This window comes from Lepisma saccharinum, chromosome 4 (assembly GCF_977018435.1).
Source record: "Lepisma saccharinum chromosome 4, izLepSacc3.1, whole genome shotgun sequence".
In the NCBI taxonomy this organism is placed as follows: domain Eukaryota; kingdom Metazoa; phylum Arthropoda; class Insecta; order Zygentoma; family Lepismatidae; genus Lepisma; species Lepisma saccharinum.
This window is the reverse complement of record NC_139232.1, coordinates 26,731,116-26,746,419: the sequence shown is the minus strand read 5'-3', so window position 1 is coordinate 26,746,419 and position 15,304 is coordinate 26,731,116. Positions and strand designations below refer to the sequence as shown.

Below are 15,304 nucleotides of genomic sequence, written 5' to 3'. Positions count from 1 at the left end.
GCTACATATTATACGCACACACGCACGCACATACTATATTACCATCCACCCATCTTTCTCTCTTTTACGGCAGTACATATTTGTTGCCGGCTCTCCTTGTTTAGTATATGTAGGTTGGCAAAAATTGCTTTATGCACTGTAAGGCAGGCCTCAAGCAAAATTGGCAGCTCCTTGCCTTAGGCTAGGTTAGACCAAGAAAAAAAAGCTGTAGGTAGGCTGTCGGTTGTTTAACTCTTCCCTCTCTCTCTTCTCTCTCTTTTTTGTAAAAGATTATGGCAAAAATACCAGTAGTTTGGCAACCTTGCTTTATGCACTGTAAGGCAAGCCTTAAGTAAAATTGCCAGCTTTTTGCTTTATGCACTGTAAAACAAGCCTCAAGCAAGGTTGCCAGCTTTTTGTGTTAGGCTAGGTTAGACCAAAAAAACCTTGATGATTTTTTCAAGTAAAATATTGGCAACACTGCGAGAAAATAGAGCTCATGCCTTACAAAAACAAACCATTAAGGCAAGCCTCAAGCAAGATTGCCAGCTCCTTGCTTTAGGCTAGGTTAGACCCAAAAAAAAAACCTTGGTGATTTTTTCGAGTAAAATATTGGCAATACTGCAAGAAAATAGAGCTTATGCCTTACGAGAGAAATCCATTAAGGCGAGCCTCAAGCAAGATTGCCAGCTTCTTGCTTGAGGCTAGGTTAGACCCAAAAAAAAACCTTGGTGATTTTTTCGAGTAAGCAGCTGGCAACACTGCCAGAAAATGAGGCTCATGCCTTACAAGAGAAATCCATTAAGGCGAGCCTCACCGAGCCTCATTTTCGGGCTTAGAAACCGCCCACTACCACTACTCTCGTCTTATGCCTTTTGGAGTTCCTATGAAATGGCGGGAACCTAAGGATCATATAACAGACTGCTATTTTTGCTTGATAAATATATCTGGGATAAATTAGAAATCAAGGCATACAGTTAAATATCCATCACTAGATTCAGCACCTCGACCGGTGCCTCATGGACTTCGAGTTCCCATACCTGCTCCACCAGATGACATAAGTGTAACGGAAGAAAGGGTAAGTGTTCCTAACAAGTGTAGTGAATTGCATAATGATCCTGATTTTGTTGCGAGTTTCAACAGCTGAACCTCACTTAATAATTCAAGAGGATCTTACCGATTTAGTTTGAGATCTAGAGTTAAGTAAAGGTAAAGCAGAACTGCTTGCATCGCGATTAAAAGGATGGCATTTGTTGGAGAGTGACACTAGAGTTACTTTTTTCCGGCAACGCCAAAAAGACTTTGTAGATATGTATGCTGAAGATAAGGACCTTGTTTTCTGTTGTAACATCGATGGTCTATTAGAGTCACTAGTTACTGTCCATAAAAGTGAAGAATGGCGTTTGTTTTTAGACTCTTCGAAAACAAGTTTGAAAGGAGTTCTACTGCACAATGGAAATAAATATCCACGCATTCCCGTAGCATATTCCTGGGGCATGAAGGAAAGTTATGAAAACATGAAACTGTTAACAAATATCCAGTACTGTAAATACTCTTGGCAGATAGATGGAGATTTAAAAGTTATTGCTATCCTCTTAGGATTGCGACTGGGTTAAACCAATTTTTGCTGTTTCCTGTGTAAATGGGACAGCAGAGATAGAAAAAAATATTTATGTTAAAAAGAACTGTCCGACGAGAGAGTCACTCATCGCAGGACAGGAGAATGTTGTTCATCCACCACTTGTAAGTTCAGAGAAAATCTTACTGCCTCCTCTCCACATAAAGCTTGGTCTGATGAATTTTGTAAAAGGAATGGACAGTGAGGGTAGTGGATTTATGTTCCTCAAAGAGAAGTTTCCGCGAATTACTGAGGCGAAACTAAAAGAGGGAACTTTCAAGTAAGTTTGCATAAATTTTCTCGGAAACTGCAAGTCAGAAAATTACAGAGAACTTGTCAGTAATTTGATTCTGAACTATCATGCTCTGGGGTGTAATATGTCTCTGAAGATACACGTTTTAGACTCCCACCTCGATTTCTTCCCGTAATACCTTGGGACAATGAGCGACGCACATGGAGAACGTTCCCACCAGGATATTGGTGAAATGGAAAGGCCCTACCAGGGAAAATGGACTCCAAATATGTTGGCAGATTATTGCTGGACACTAAAAAGAGATGTTCCTCAGTCAAAGTACAGCAGAAAATCAAGTTCGAAGACATTCTAGATATACCATTGTAAATAATATTGCAACGTATCACTATAAGGCTATATAAGATTTGTATGTACCTGATATTTTGTATGTACCCTGTTACTCAAATTTCATGGGTGATGGAAATATTCTGTAATTAGATTTGAAATCAGCACATCAAATTCAATGAGAATCACCCCCAACTTCTCTTTTAACAGACAAAAACTTCAATTTTGTTGGACAGTGTTATCAGCATGTACCAGGCCCGTATCCTGGATTTTTTTGAAGGAGGGGCCAGATCCGAAAATGTTTACACAGACACACATAAAAATTGATTATTATTATTTAAAAAAATCAGTTGTGATAATTTTTTATTTATATCGAATTTTTGGGATTTTTTTTTTTATTTTTTAAAAGAGCACGCTTAAAATTACTTCTATGTTTTTGGGCACCGTACGTATATATATATATATTATAGAAATGCTTTTTCTGATAAACGGCCCTGTAAAATATTTCAACAGTTTGATTAAAGGAAATTTAAAAATTACATGTAGATATACATTTTTTGTTTTTTGATACTGTACATATGAACCTACTATGAAAATGTTTATTGAGTGTGTTAACAGGGTGGCTACAAACAAGCAAAAATGAAATTCCCTGACTTTTCCAGGTTTTCCAGGACAAAATTTACATTTTTCCCTGACAATTACAAACTAAACTAAATCGATGTTTTTGTAAATTGAAATAATAAACTCATACAGATCCATGCATGGATTTGTTAAACACCAATATTATCTTCTATGAAATTGACTTAATTCCTCTATTCTCTATGATTTGAATTCAAACTGCAAAATAGTGAATTTGGAAAATTATTACAATTCACAAGCTAGGGAAGGATTGATTACGGAATTTTGTCATACACAGTAACTTTAAAATAAAATACTTGATTATTTTTAAAGTTACGACTAAATGAGATAAGAGTGAAGAGTGAATGATTAAGAAATACAATTTGTAATTTATCAGTCTCCTTATCCATTCTCGGTATTATATGTTGATATTTCCACTCAAGTTTGGAACCCTCTGCTTGAAAGAACCATGAGTGCGGACTCATTTTTCAATGCATAAAGCTACTTCTCTCTTCTCTGTAAAGCAAAGAACTTAACTCTTTCATATAAGTGAAACAATTGAATCAAACAAAATAAAGTGTCATATTTCCTTACTTTATCAATGGGATTTCTGCTTCAGTACAGTATATCCAAGTGAAGTACTGTGAAATTAACAACATGCAGTTATACCTTTAATGCTGACGAAAAGGGTATGTAGGTATTAGAAATTTAACGCAAGAAATTTATAGAATTGCATTGTATAGGTACCTGATTTAGCTAACCACACATTAAAACAGGAACACTCTAATAATAAAAGCTTCTGAAAGTTCATATACGAGGGGCCTCCTGAAAAAAAACTCCAATGGTGCCTATACGGAACAATAGTGGTCGGAGAGTGACACACAAACATGCAGGCAGGAAGAAGTGGCATGTAGCTGTAATCTGGTACAGTTGTAATGCAGACGTTTTAGGACAGTTCTAGGTTAAAGATTGTAGCTATCATACAGTATCCCACAGACTGCGATGTAGCCTACATTGCACGCTCAGAATTTGGCACAGAGCCACCAGCAATTGTGTGAGGTGTGTAGACCGGATGTCGTGAATGATAGCATGGTCAGACGATGGTGCAGACAATTCACGGAAGGCCAATCGAATGTGCACAACCCCATACAGCACAACACAGGCCCTTTGCATCACTTCATGTGAGAGATCTTGGACCACTCCCTGTACAGCCCTGCCCTTTAACCCCTTTACCGCGGCAGCCTTGAAGAGAAGTTCGACAAAAAAAAGATCGTCTACATATAGACGCCACCGCAAAATGAATTCATCATAAATAATAACTATATTTAGACTCTCCGCAAAATGAAGTTAATCAAAACAATCTATATATAGACTCTGCCGCAATTTACCATTATATATTAATTTTTGGATTCATAAATTATTTTTATTTTTATATTTTTAAAATGCACATTTTTAATTCGTACTTTTAATTATTTTCATGGGGTAAAATGTGTAATAGTTTTTTTGTTTATTGAAATTTTTGTTTATTTCTTCAATAACAAACAAAATATACGTAATTACAAACTTAATATTAGTGATTTTTTTAATATTTTGATTACAATAATGCCACAAAAACTTTTGTTGCTATAGAGTCAGTATATATCTAACTTACAATAAGAAAAACTAATAATTGCAATTGTGATCTACATTCAATATATGTCACTTTCAATAGTCCTTTTTTTTCTCAGGCTCATATTTACTTTGGTAAGTTCTCCACTGTATGATACTCTTTAAAACATGGTATGATGCACAATGGCAACTCGCATACGTCACAGCAATAGATACTTCTTCTAACTTTGTTTTGTAGTGTGCAATACACGCATCTTCTTTGAAGCTTCTTCTTGGGACCAGGTGCATCACCTGTAAGAATTTCGACTGGGAAATGTCTTCCTGTAAGCCTTGTGGGACATGTTCCTAAGTTGAGGGGACCTGTTGGTTTTCTAATCCAGTACACATCTTTTCCATAAGCACTGATGAGCTGCTCAACGAGATCCATTTTGAAATCAAGAAATTTCTTTCCACCTCCATTGCGCCTGTAAATGATGTGGCTGTTGAGAAGAGTTATCTCAAGCAATCTGAAAAATATCTTCTTGTAGTATTTCTTAACTCCTTTTCTTGTAGGCGAGGAAGCAGATGTAATTTGGTCCGTTAGATCTATTCCTCCCATGTGACACCTTTTATACTGTACACATACTGTGGGTTTGCTAATGGGTTTTCCTGCAACCTGGACTTCTTCCTTCGTGTCATCATAAATTGTGCTCAGCATATGCACATATTTCTTGTCTCTCCACTTCATGTGCATGAGCTTACTCTTGAACCTAACAATAGTTTCGCCTTTTTTCAACACTTTGTCATTTACGTCCTTGCAAAGGTTCTTCCTCGTGAAACGCACTGTTCCTATGGCATCTGTTTTGTTAGTGACAAGAATCTCATAAAGATCAGGAGAGGCATAGAAATTGTCTATTCCAAGAGTGTATCCTTTATTCAATAATGGTTCAATAAGACTCAAAACTATCTTCGTTGGCTTGGTGAATCCTTTGCTAATTTCTTCAGATATTCCTGGAATATTACAGGGATAAGTCGTTTTTTTTACCCGTGTAAACTAGAAGATTCCAAACGTATCCAGTTTCTGCTTCTGCTAATATGTAACATTCAATGCCAAACCTGGCTCTCTTGAGAGGGATGTATCTTTTCCACCTGAGTCTTCCTTTCCACAAGAGCAATGATTCATCAATACTTATATTTTTAGCTGGAATGTAATGGGATTTGAACTTTCCGAGAAGAAAGTCTAGCACATCTCGAAATTTTATGGTTGGCACATCTTGTTCTACTTTATCAGACAAGTGCAAATATTTCATAAGTAAGCTGAACCTGTCCCTACTAATGCACTTGGAGAAGAAAGGAGTGGATATCAGAGGACTGGTAGAGTGGTAAGATTCGATTGTCGGCTTTCTGACAATCCCTTGCAGAATAATGATAGCTAGGAAGACGTACATCTCACCAACACTTGTGTCCTTCCATAAAAGGTCTCTGCTTTTCCGTCTCATTTTACCTGATCTTCTTTTCTCATCTCCTACTTTACTAGCATATTTATTTGTTTCGCTCACAATATATTCCATCAGAACTTTATCAAAAAAAGACTGAAATATATCCAATGGACTTTGTGGATTCAAAAGCACTAACTTCACACCACTGTCACCTGTGAATGGGAAAGGGTCTCTGCTTACCATTGAAGATTCAGTCCATGTATCAGATGCAGTTTCATCTTCCAACTCACTGCCGCTAGTTTCAGCATCTTCTTCTTCAATTCCTGTCCTATCGTTTTGAGCATCTTCATCACTTGAAACAATATCTTCACTGCAAGTACCTTCACTTTCAACATCAGAGATTTCATCCAGAAAATCATCATCTAAGTCATGCTCCAGTAGATGCTGAATATCAGTACGTCTGAGGTTTCTCCCCGCCATTGCAAAAATTCTGTGTGTAATACACAAAATAAATATGTACCATTGCACAATGCACACCACTAGCTAACGAAACTTTCTCTTGGGAAGCAGCTCTCGAACTAAAAGAAAAGCCACCCAACACAAAGCAGTATACGATAATCAATAGAGTCCATATAGTAACAATGGTAAACACACAATAGAAAGTTTTTTTTTCGGTACCAACAATGCATAAAAATGGACTGTTTGCTTGCAAACTTCGTGCACAGACCTGTAAAAGCATTAAAAAGAGGGGCCTATAAATATGACTTGCCGCAATACAACAGCCGTTAATTTTCAAACACCGTCTATATATAGTCGCGCCGCAAAATAGTCCCGTTTTTCGAGAGTCTATATATAGTTCCGCCGCGGTTAAGGGGTTAATGTACTGGCTTTCATCTCCTGGTTTAACTGAATAGGTTTCAGGCAGGGCAAGGATTTGACAGCTACACTGCGGTAGAGATTGTTCCAGTTGTTTGTTTGTCAGACACATATACCATGGGCATACAAAATTTAGTGCCATGCTACGACAAATGCGAGAACAACGGTGGTGATTATGCCGAAAATTAAGTTAGGACTCACTGTTACTAATGCAATAAATTACTACTGATATTATTGTTTTATTTATGCCTAATTGGTAGGGACCTTAATATTTTGTTATTTTTTTTAAATTGGTGTATTTTCTTATTTTTTATTTTTTACTATACAGTGTTATTTTTCCCAAAATTCACATTTTCATTTTAGCGCATTTTCTGGCAAATAGCTGAAATTATACCTTCATGGTGTTTTTAAACTACTGTTTCAAATTGTAAGTCACATGGCTTACGCCTCTTCGTGAGAGTTTGATATCTTGAAAGTTATTTTCCATACCCCTTTTTTTTAATTTTAAGGTAAGGATTTTAGATAATGGAATTTTCTCCGTATATATTGAAGGGTGCATAATGACCATAAGTGGCGACGCACCAAAAAATTAAAATCAATCAATCTCACGTGACAGATACCGATATATTATAGCACCAAAAATTGGCATTATCTTTTTTGACTTGTTAGTGTTACGTTTCCCAAAATTCGCGTTTTTGTTTTAGAACATTTATCTGCCAAACATACCGAAACTTAATACTTCATTGTGCTTTTAAACTATTATTTTAAATTGTAGGTCACATGGTCTACGTATTTTCGTGACAGTTTGATATGTTGGAACAGATTTTTGAGGAAGTAAAAGTAAAGTGCTCCCCTGCACTTTTCCATGAAGGTGTATAGGGGTGTGGAGTTAGGGTCCCACACTTTCTTGATCACGGCTGAAGGTGGGGGTGATGTGATCAGCACCACGCTCCTGGCTACCTTTATCCCTCAAAGTTTCCTCAAGGTGCCAGCTTCGTATGATGCTGGGCGGTCGCCGGAGCAGTTTGAATATGTGGAAAACATCCCGGTTCTCCACCGCAGGGGATCGACCCCGGGTCTCTCGCATAGTAGTCAGACGCCCTAACGACTGAGCTCCATTATTACTGGCTCGACAAATGCCGATGGTGCGCACTTAGCTTGGTAATTCAAAACATGTCTTGTGTGACACATACGAAGATGTGGCTCCCGTGTGACGGTAGATATGCACTCGATCTCCTGTTAGAACCCTGCCACTTTGCTCTGTGATACAAATGGTTTTGATCGTGGGAAATACATGACTTAATGTGTCTGTCGGAATTATTCCATGTTCGTATAACTCTACAATTTACTCTTGAGTAAAATGTTGGAAAACTTGCATGTTCTATGTACACAAACATGGCCTAGAAAAGACAAGAATGTTGGATTTCATGGAATTTTTCGTTTTTTAGGACATTTCTTTAAAAAAAATCGTTAAAAATGCCAACAATTCGCATTTTATGCCAAATTCGCATTATTTCGATATTTCAAATGGGCGAAAAATGTGTCCAAACATCACTGCACATTCCTAAACATAACTTCGCAGCAATTACCATTTTTCATGGTTTTGGCGTTTGCGAAAAATCAATGTCCCTACTAATTGGAAATTACTTTCTGGCCACCCCTCATATAAATAGTAGATGGAAAGTGAAAATTTAGCAGGGCTGGCAGAGAAAATTCAATCCTTGAAGAAAGTGATTTGCTTTTATGATTGAATGAATCTAGTAAATATGATATTAAAATATTTACGTATTTATTATTAGTATTTTGTTTCATAATATTGGACCTTAACGTTACCCTGTGAGAGATTAATGACCATCTCTCACGAGTTTAAACAGACAGGACAGAGAGTGGCGTTAATTTCAATGCAATAATAGTGTTACAGTAAATTTGAGGTTGGGAGCATGCTCTTGCCAATTTTTATAACGTTCACCATTGCAGATTTATGTTTAACTTTTTCGTTATAGTATTCAATATATATCCCGTTTGGTTGAATTCTTCTTGATATCTAAGAATAGTGCATGTCATTGTAAACGTATGTTAACTTGTGCGAAACAAGTAATACATCAGGATGATGAAAGAAGACCTTCATAAGCACTGCTACATTAAATATGGTGAAGTGAGCCAGAAGAGTAATAAAATTCCAGCCGCATATTTGCAGTATAAAGCTCTTGTTGTTTATGCATTCGATTTTTGTTGGATGTTGCAGTCCATGCAATTTCTGTCGCATGTTGTAGTGAGATACCTTGTCAGGTGGCGATATTCAACAAAAATCGTATGTATCAATGGAACCTATTTGTTACCATGTTCCTTCAGTTTGTCCAACAAAATGCCTTACTACGTGACAAGTCCCCTTACTACTCCCATATGGACAAGAAAAAAATATAATTCAATGCATTTTCCACGTAATATTTAGAGGCTTAACCTTTACTACCCCAATAATACCATATGGTATCATCCGAGTAACGTCGTACTGGCCTGATGATAGATACCATATGGTATAATTGTGCTGATTACGAAATGAATGTGCTTTTTGGACGTTCATACTCTTATGTTTGGGTGGAAACTCTGACACAGGTCTGGAGCAAGCCTGGGAAATTCATATTGATGACCAACCTCCCCCTTCTCCCCCCCTCCGCAACATATCCATTCCACATTTCCGAACAGAGTTTCACATTTTGGCTCATTATTCAATTTGTATGGCACCCAGGAACATGAAATATGTTTCAATCTCTTTGGAAACGTCCATTCTTTGAAGAGAATACTAAGATTTGCGCCTTCTCCCTAAAATAGCGGGAGAAGAGGGGGCAAACTTCAGATATTTATGTTTTTCCATTGAAATTTGGTGGTCGCGCCCTCAAACCCCATTCCTCCGTTCGACAGTCTGAATTGTACACAGTTGCATGCTCTGATGTTTTATCTGTAAAAAAAAACTTATCCGAAGTAGATTGCTCCCATAGTGCCCGAGTTATAACAATTCTCCTCCAAAAATGCAAATTACGTATTTTTCGTAAAAAAAAAAATATCACATTTTGGCTTATTATTCAACTTGTATAGCACCCAAGAACCTGAAACATGTTTCATTCTCTTGAGAAATGTCAATTCTTTAAAAAGAATACTAAACTTCGCGCCTTAGTCCCAAGTAGCGGGAGAAGAGGGGGCAAACTCCAGATTTTTATAGTTTTCCATTAAAATTCGGGGGTCGCGCCCCACAACCCCCCTTCCTCAGTTCGGCGTTCTGAATTGTACACGGTTGCATGCTCTGATGTTTTAGCTGCAAAACAAAACTTTTACCGAAGTAGATTGCTCCCATAGTGCCCGAGTTATAACAATTTTCTGAGCAATATGCAAATTACCTATTTTTTGTAAAAAACCGTGTTTCACATTTTGGCTTATGGCACCCAAGAAGATGAAACATGTTTCATTCTCTTTGGAAACGTCCATTCTTTGAAGAGAATACTAAGGTTTGCGCCTCATCCCCAAAATAGTGGGAGAAGAGGGGGCAAACTTCAGATTTTTATGTTTTTTTCCATTGAAATTCGGGGTCGGGCTCCCCCAAACCCCCCTTCCTCGGTCAGGCGTTGTGCATTGTACACGGTTGTATGCTGTGATGTTCTATCTGAAAAACAAAACTTATCTAAAGTAGATTGCTCCCATAGTGCCCGAGTTATACAATTTACCTCCAAAAATGCAAATTACATATTTTTCGTAAAAAAAATCACATTTGGGCTTATTATTCAACTTCTATGGCACCCAAGAACACGAAACATGTTATGTTCTCTTGAGAAATGTCCATTCTTTGAAAATAATAATAAAGTTCGCGCCCTCTACCCAAAATAGCAGGGAAAGTAGGGGCTAACTCCATTTTTTTGTTTTTTTCATTGAAATTCGGGGGTCGTGCCCCCAGCCCCCCTTCCTCGGTTCGGCGATCTGAATTGTACACTGTTGCATGCTCTTGTGTTTTATCTTAAAAACAAAACTTATCTGAAGTAGATTGCTCCTATAGTGTCCGAGTTATAACAATTTTCCTCCAAACATGCAAGTTACATATTTTTCGTAAAAAAAATATTACATTTTGGCTTATTATTCTACTTGTATGGCACCCAAGAACATGAAACATGTTTCATTCCCTTGAGAAATGTCCATTCCTTGAAAAGAATACTAAAGTTCGCGCCTTCTTCCCAAAATAGTAGGAGAAGAGGGGGCAAACTTCAGATTTTTGTTTTCTTTATTGAAATTCGGGGGTCGCGCCCCCCAAACCCCCTTCCTCGGTCCGGCGTTCTGAATTGTACACGGTTGCATGCTCTGATGTTTTAGCTGCAAAACAAAACTTTTACCGAAGTAGATTGCTCCCATAGTGCCCGAGTTATAACAATTTACCTCCAAAAATGCAAATTACATATTTTTCATAAAAAAAAAATAATCACATTTTGACTTATTATTCTACTTGTATGGTACCCAAGAACATGAAACATGTTTCAATCTCTTGAGAAATGTCCAATCTTTGAAACTAATTCTAAAGTTTGCGCCTTCTCCCCAAAATAGTGGGAGAAGAGGGGGCAAACTTCAGATTTTTGTTTTCTCTATTGAAATTCGGGGGTCGAGCACCCCCAACCCCCTTCCTCGGTCCGGCGTTCTGAATTGTACACGGTTGCATGCGCTTATGTTTTAGCTGCAAAACAAAACTTATCTGAAGTAGATTGCTCCCATAGTGCCAGAGTTATAACAATTTTCTGTTCCCGTGCAGAGTTCCATAACGATATCTTTAAATAAAAAAAATTAAAAAGTCAATGAAGACGAAATTCCCTGACATTTCCCTGACTTTTTTTGACACCTCAAATTCCCTGACTTTTCCCGGTTTTCCAGGTTTTCCAGGTCTGTCGCCACCCTGGTTAATGACAAAAACATTCATTTATGCAAGAACAAAATTGAAATATTTACAAATTTGAAAAATCGTTCGGTGTTATTTTCGTAGTTTTTTATAGATTAGCATTTAAATATTTCATAGTTCGACGTGGGTGTCATGACCCCTCCCCTGGGTATGGAACTGACGATTATAATACTAAAACTACCAAATTTATCAGACATCTGGATCCTTGAGACTGTCTCTCTACCCAAGAAACATTCATTTACGAGGTAAGAACAGGTTTAATTTTTTTTTACAAATTTGAAAAATTGTCGTTATTTTCGTAGTCTTCTATTGGTCCCTGCCCTGGGTACGGGCTGGCATGAACAGTATATTGGTAAAAATGAAGATCTGCATGCGAGGTTTAAATGAATGGAAACTTATTAGAGCCTACTAAATAGTATTGTGGGGATTTCTTTGCAAACATCTATAAGATTATTAAGGTTAGTAAGTTCATCCCCCGTCTGATAAAAATCACAGGGGTAGGTGTTCATTTTCAGTTGACAGAGATTTATTAGTACACAAGACTCCTAGCGTCTTCGGATACAGCTGAACTGTCTTTTCTGCAATGAGACGTATTAAAACATGGCTAAGGTCAACTATGGGTAAGACAAATCATCTTCCACATCACTGTTGAACAAGGAAAGGGACCGACAGAGATTTTTCCAGGAATTTATGCAGGTGAGCAAAAAAACAGAGCACTTCTATTGAAGTTGTAGATAAGACAAAGATGTAATTGGTCTATTATTTTAAAGTTTTCTTCTCGAATCTAGTCGCAAATGGTTCTCATTGTAGTAAAATTAGGAAAATGCGAAGTTTCGTTGTATAGATATTAAGGGTATTTAAAGTTTTGATATTCCATTACCTATGTAGATTGTACTTTTAAATGTCTTGCAGCATTATGATTTGCTCAGTACAATGGGATCTATGAGTATTACCAAGCAAATTGTCCATGACTATTTTCATTAATTTTTCTCTTGCATCCTATGTGTTTTTAAGCGATGGATTTTTATGTATGCTGGTGCAGAAGTTGTCAACAGTTTGTTTTAAGTTTTCATTTAATTCTTGAAGCTCTTATTGGTCAAATAAAGTGTACGAACATGGTGATGGACAATGTTCATGGTAATACTCATGGATCCCACTGTACCATGAACACAGGATTACCCATTAATGTGATCACACGTTAAAATACACCTTCTTTAGTCTAACAGAACTGGTGTTCTTTAATAAATTTGCAACCATCTATTTCTTTCTTTTATCAATTCCATTTCTTTTGGATAAGTTGATGTGGGGATCACCTGTCTCGCAAGGAGAATGAATGCCCTTGATGATTTTTTGCCATGGACAAAAGCATGAATAATGTTAGCCCCAGCTAGCCCTCCAAAGTGGACGGGCAAAACTACGCCTATGGACAGGAAATTTTCTAAATTTCCCGAAGCCTTGGAAATTTCTAATTCTACATGTCATTTTCAACTTAAGTGATTGTTTTTGCATTTCTGGAATAAAAACTAAAAATTTCCGATAAGTTCCAGACACTTACAATGCAGAAAACGTCGAGAATTAACGACTTTTTAAAATAACCATTCCGTATTTCCCGACTACTTGGAATCCAGAAAAGTCGGGAAGTCATTTTCCGAAGTCGGGATCGGGACGGGATTCTTTTTTCCAATTCCGGTGCCGACTTTTCGTGATCCCGCACACCCCTAGTACAAACTATTGTATTCATGTTCGAACATAAAATTGGATGCATACGACTGCTTTATAATGTATACACGGGTCTTGAAATTTTCATTTAGGCGATTTAACGTTGCTTTCCTACCGGGACGACCAGGATAAACAATGAATTTATGAAATAGACGCGAGAACAAACAACAGCGAAAGTTCTTGTCTTATCCAGGATTCGAACCTACGATCCCTACAGTGAACATCTAATAGTGTCGCTTGGAAGCGAACCCTGAGTAATCATTGCAAACTTTCGAATCGAAGAGAGAAGACAAACTGCACGTGTCACTTGGAATGGGACGTTTTCTCAATACCGTGCATCGTGTCGCCCTGGTCCGTTGTTCGCACATGCGCGGTGAATGTTTTGCTATAAATTGAAGGGCTCGTGTCGTTGTCGCTTGAAAGCGAACAGTCAGGAATCAATGCAACATTTCGAATCGAAGAGAGAAGACAAACTGTACGTGTCGCTCGGAATGGGCCGTTTTCTGAATACCTTGAATCGTGATGCCTTGGTCTATTGTTCGCGCATGCGCGATGAATGTTTTGCTTTAGACTTAAAAAGCTTGTGTCGCTTGTTGTTTCTGTGTGAAATCTTCTTAATATCGGCTGCCCTGTAAGAATGTTGCCAGGCGTTGCTTATTGTTCTGTTTGCACGTTGAAAGGAATTACAATAAACTACGGTCTTTCCTCAGCGCTCACGAGGGCCCACTCGTACCAGGGTCCTTTAAGAGCATGCGGGACAGTCTTCACAGGCCTCTTCCCAAGATCTTCCCCCGTGGCAGTGTTGCCAACTTTGCTCTCTTGGAGCCAGATCTGGCTCTTTCGTGCACTTGTTTCGCTGTGAACTGGGGCACCTGTCCCCTTGCCCAACTATGATGCCATCACTAGTTCCGGCCCACATAGACCAACTTTTGCCATGATTATACATTTTGCACGTGACGTGATATTGTTATATTGGCTGCGTCGCCTCACCCCCTCTTATATCCCCAGCTAATTTTCTTTATAGCGCCGTGTTGACATGAAATTGGCATAATATTGTTATCAGGGAATTCTTTATTTTCGATTTCGACCATGAGATTAGTGATGCCGCCAGATCTAGATGATGAAAACTAAGAATAAATTGTCATCAACTTAAAGTTAACAATAATAGCAGCGCCCCACCACTTTGAAAACTAAGCACTTTGTAAATCTAGCTCTTTGAAAGTCAGTTTTAACTCCATTTAAGGTGAAATTTAACTCTTTTATGCGCATCAGGTTTGCCAACACTGACAGGATGGCCGTAGGACGCAAGGAGAAATGCATTGGAGATGGAAGTATTATTTGATTTGTTCTCTTGGGAATATCAAACTCCCGATGGAATAGAAAATGATATCAATGGAAAGAGGGCGGTTGAAGATGTGTTTGACAAGCGGAAAAGTCGAAACCTCCATTTGATTAGCCGTAACTTGATGTTGGAGTTGATTCCCCAAAAGGAATACATGGGATACCGAAAATTCTTACTCATCATATTTTTCAAATATCGTGTCCAGCTTAATAATCAACATAAAAAACGCTTCCACTTGCAACATGGAGAGAAATTCATGCTCTTGATACACCCAGGTTTTTTTTTTTTTGTAGAAGTGCCCATTCGGGCGATATTGAAATAAATGCACAATTGGTGCCTAACTGTACTTCCTCCCCTTAACAACCTTCATGTTTCATATGGCGCGAGGGAGGAAATTATGGCTTACGGTAGGTGTGACAATTTGTATACTCTGTCCCGGTTATCTATGGAACAACACTGCTCTTAGCGGCAGAGAAAGGGGGCGAGTGGGCAGAACGAAGCAGTACAAGTTGATGCGAAGACTGGTCGCTTTCCCTCCCACACGCAATCCCATTCCCTCTCACATGTTCTTTGGTGGAGCTGTCTCGCGTCACTACTTGCGCAGAAACTTGTTTTCGTTCGC

The 15,304-nt window shown here is 38.1% G+C and overlaps 1 protein-coding gene across 1 annotated transcript in view; it reads right to left on the bottom strand.

Moving 5' to 3' along the window:
• LOC145986397 (uncharacterized) overlaps positions 1-15,304 on the bottom strand; it is a 194,616-nt gene that overhangs the window by 164,654 nt on the left and 14,658 nt on the right. The window lies entirely within an intron of this gene.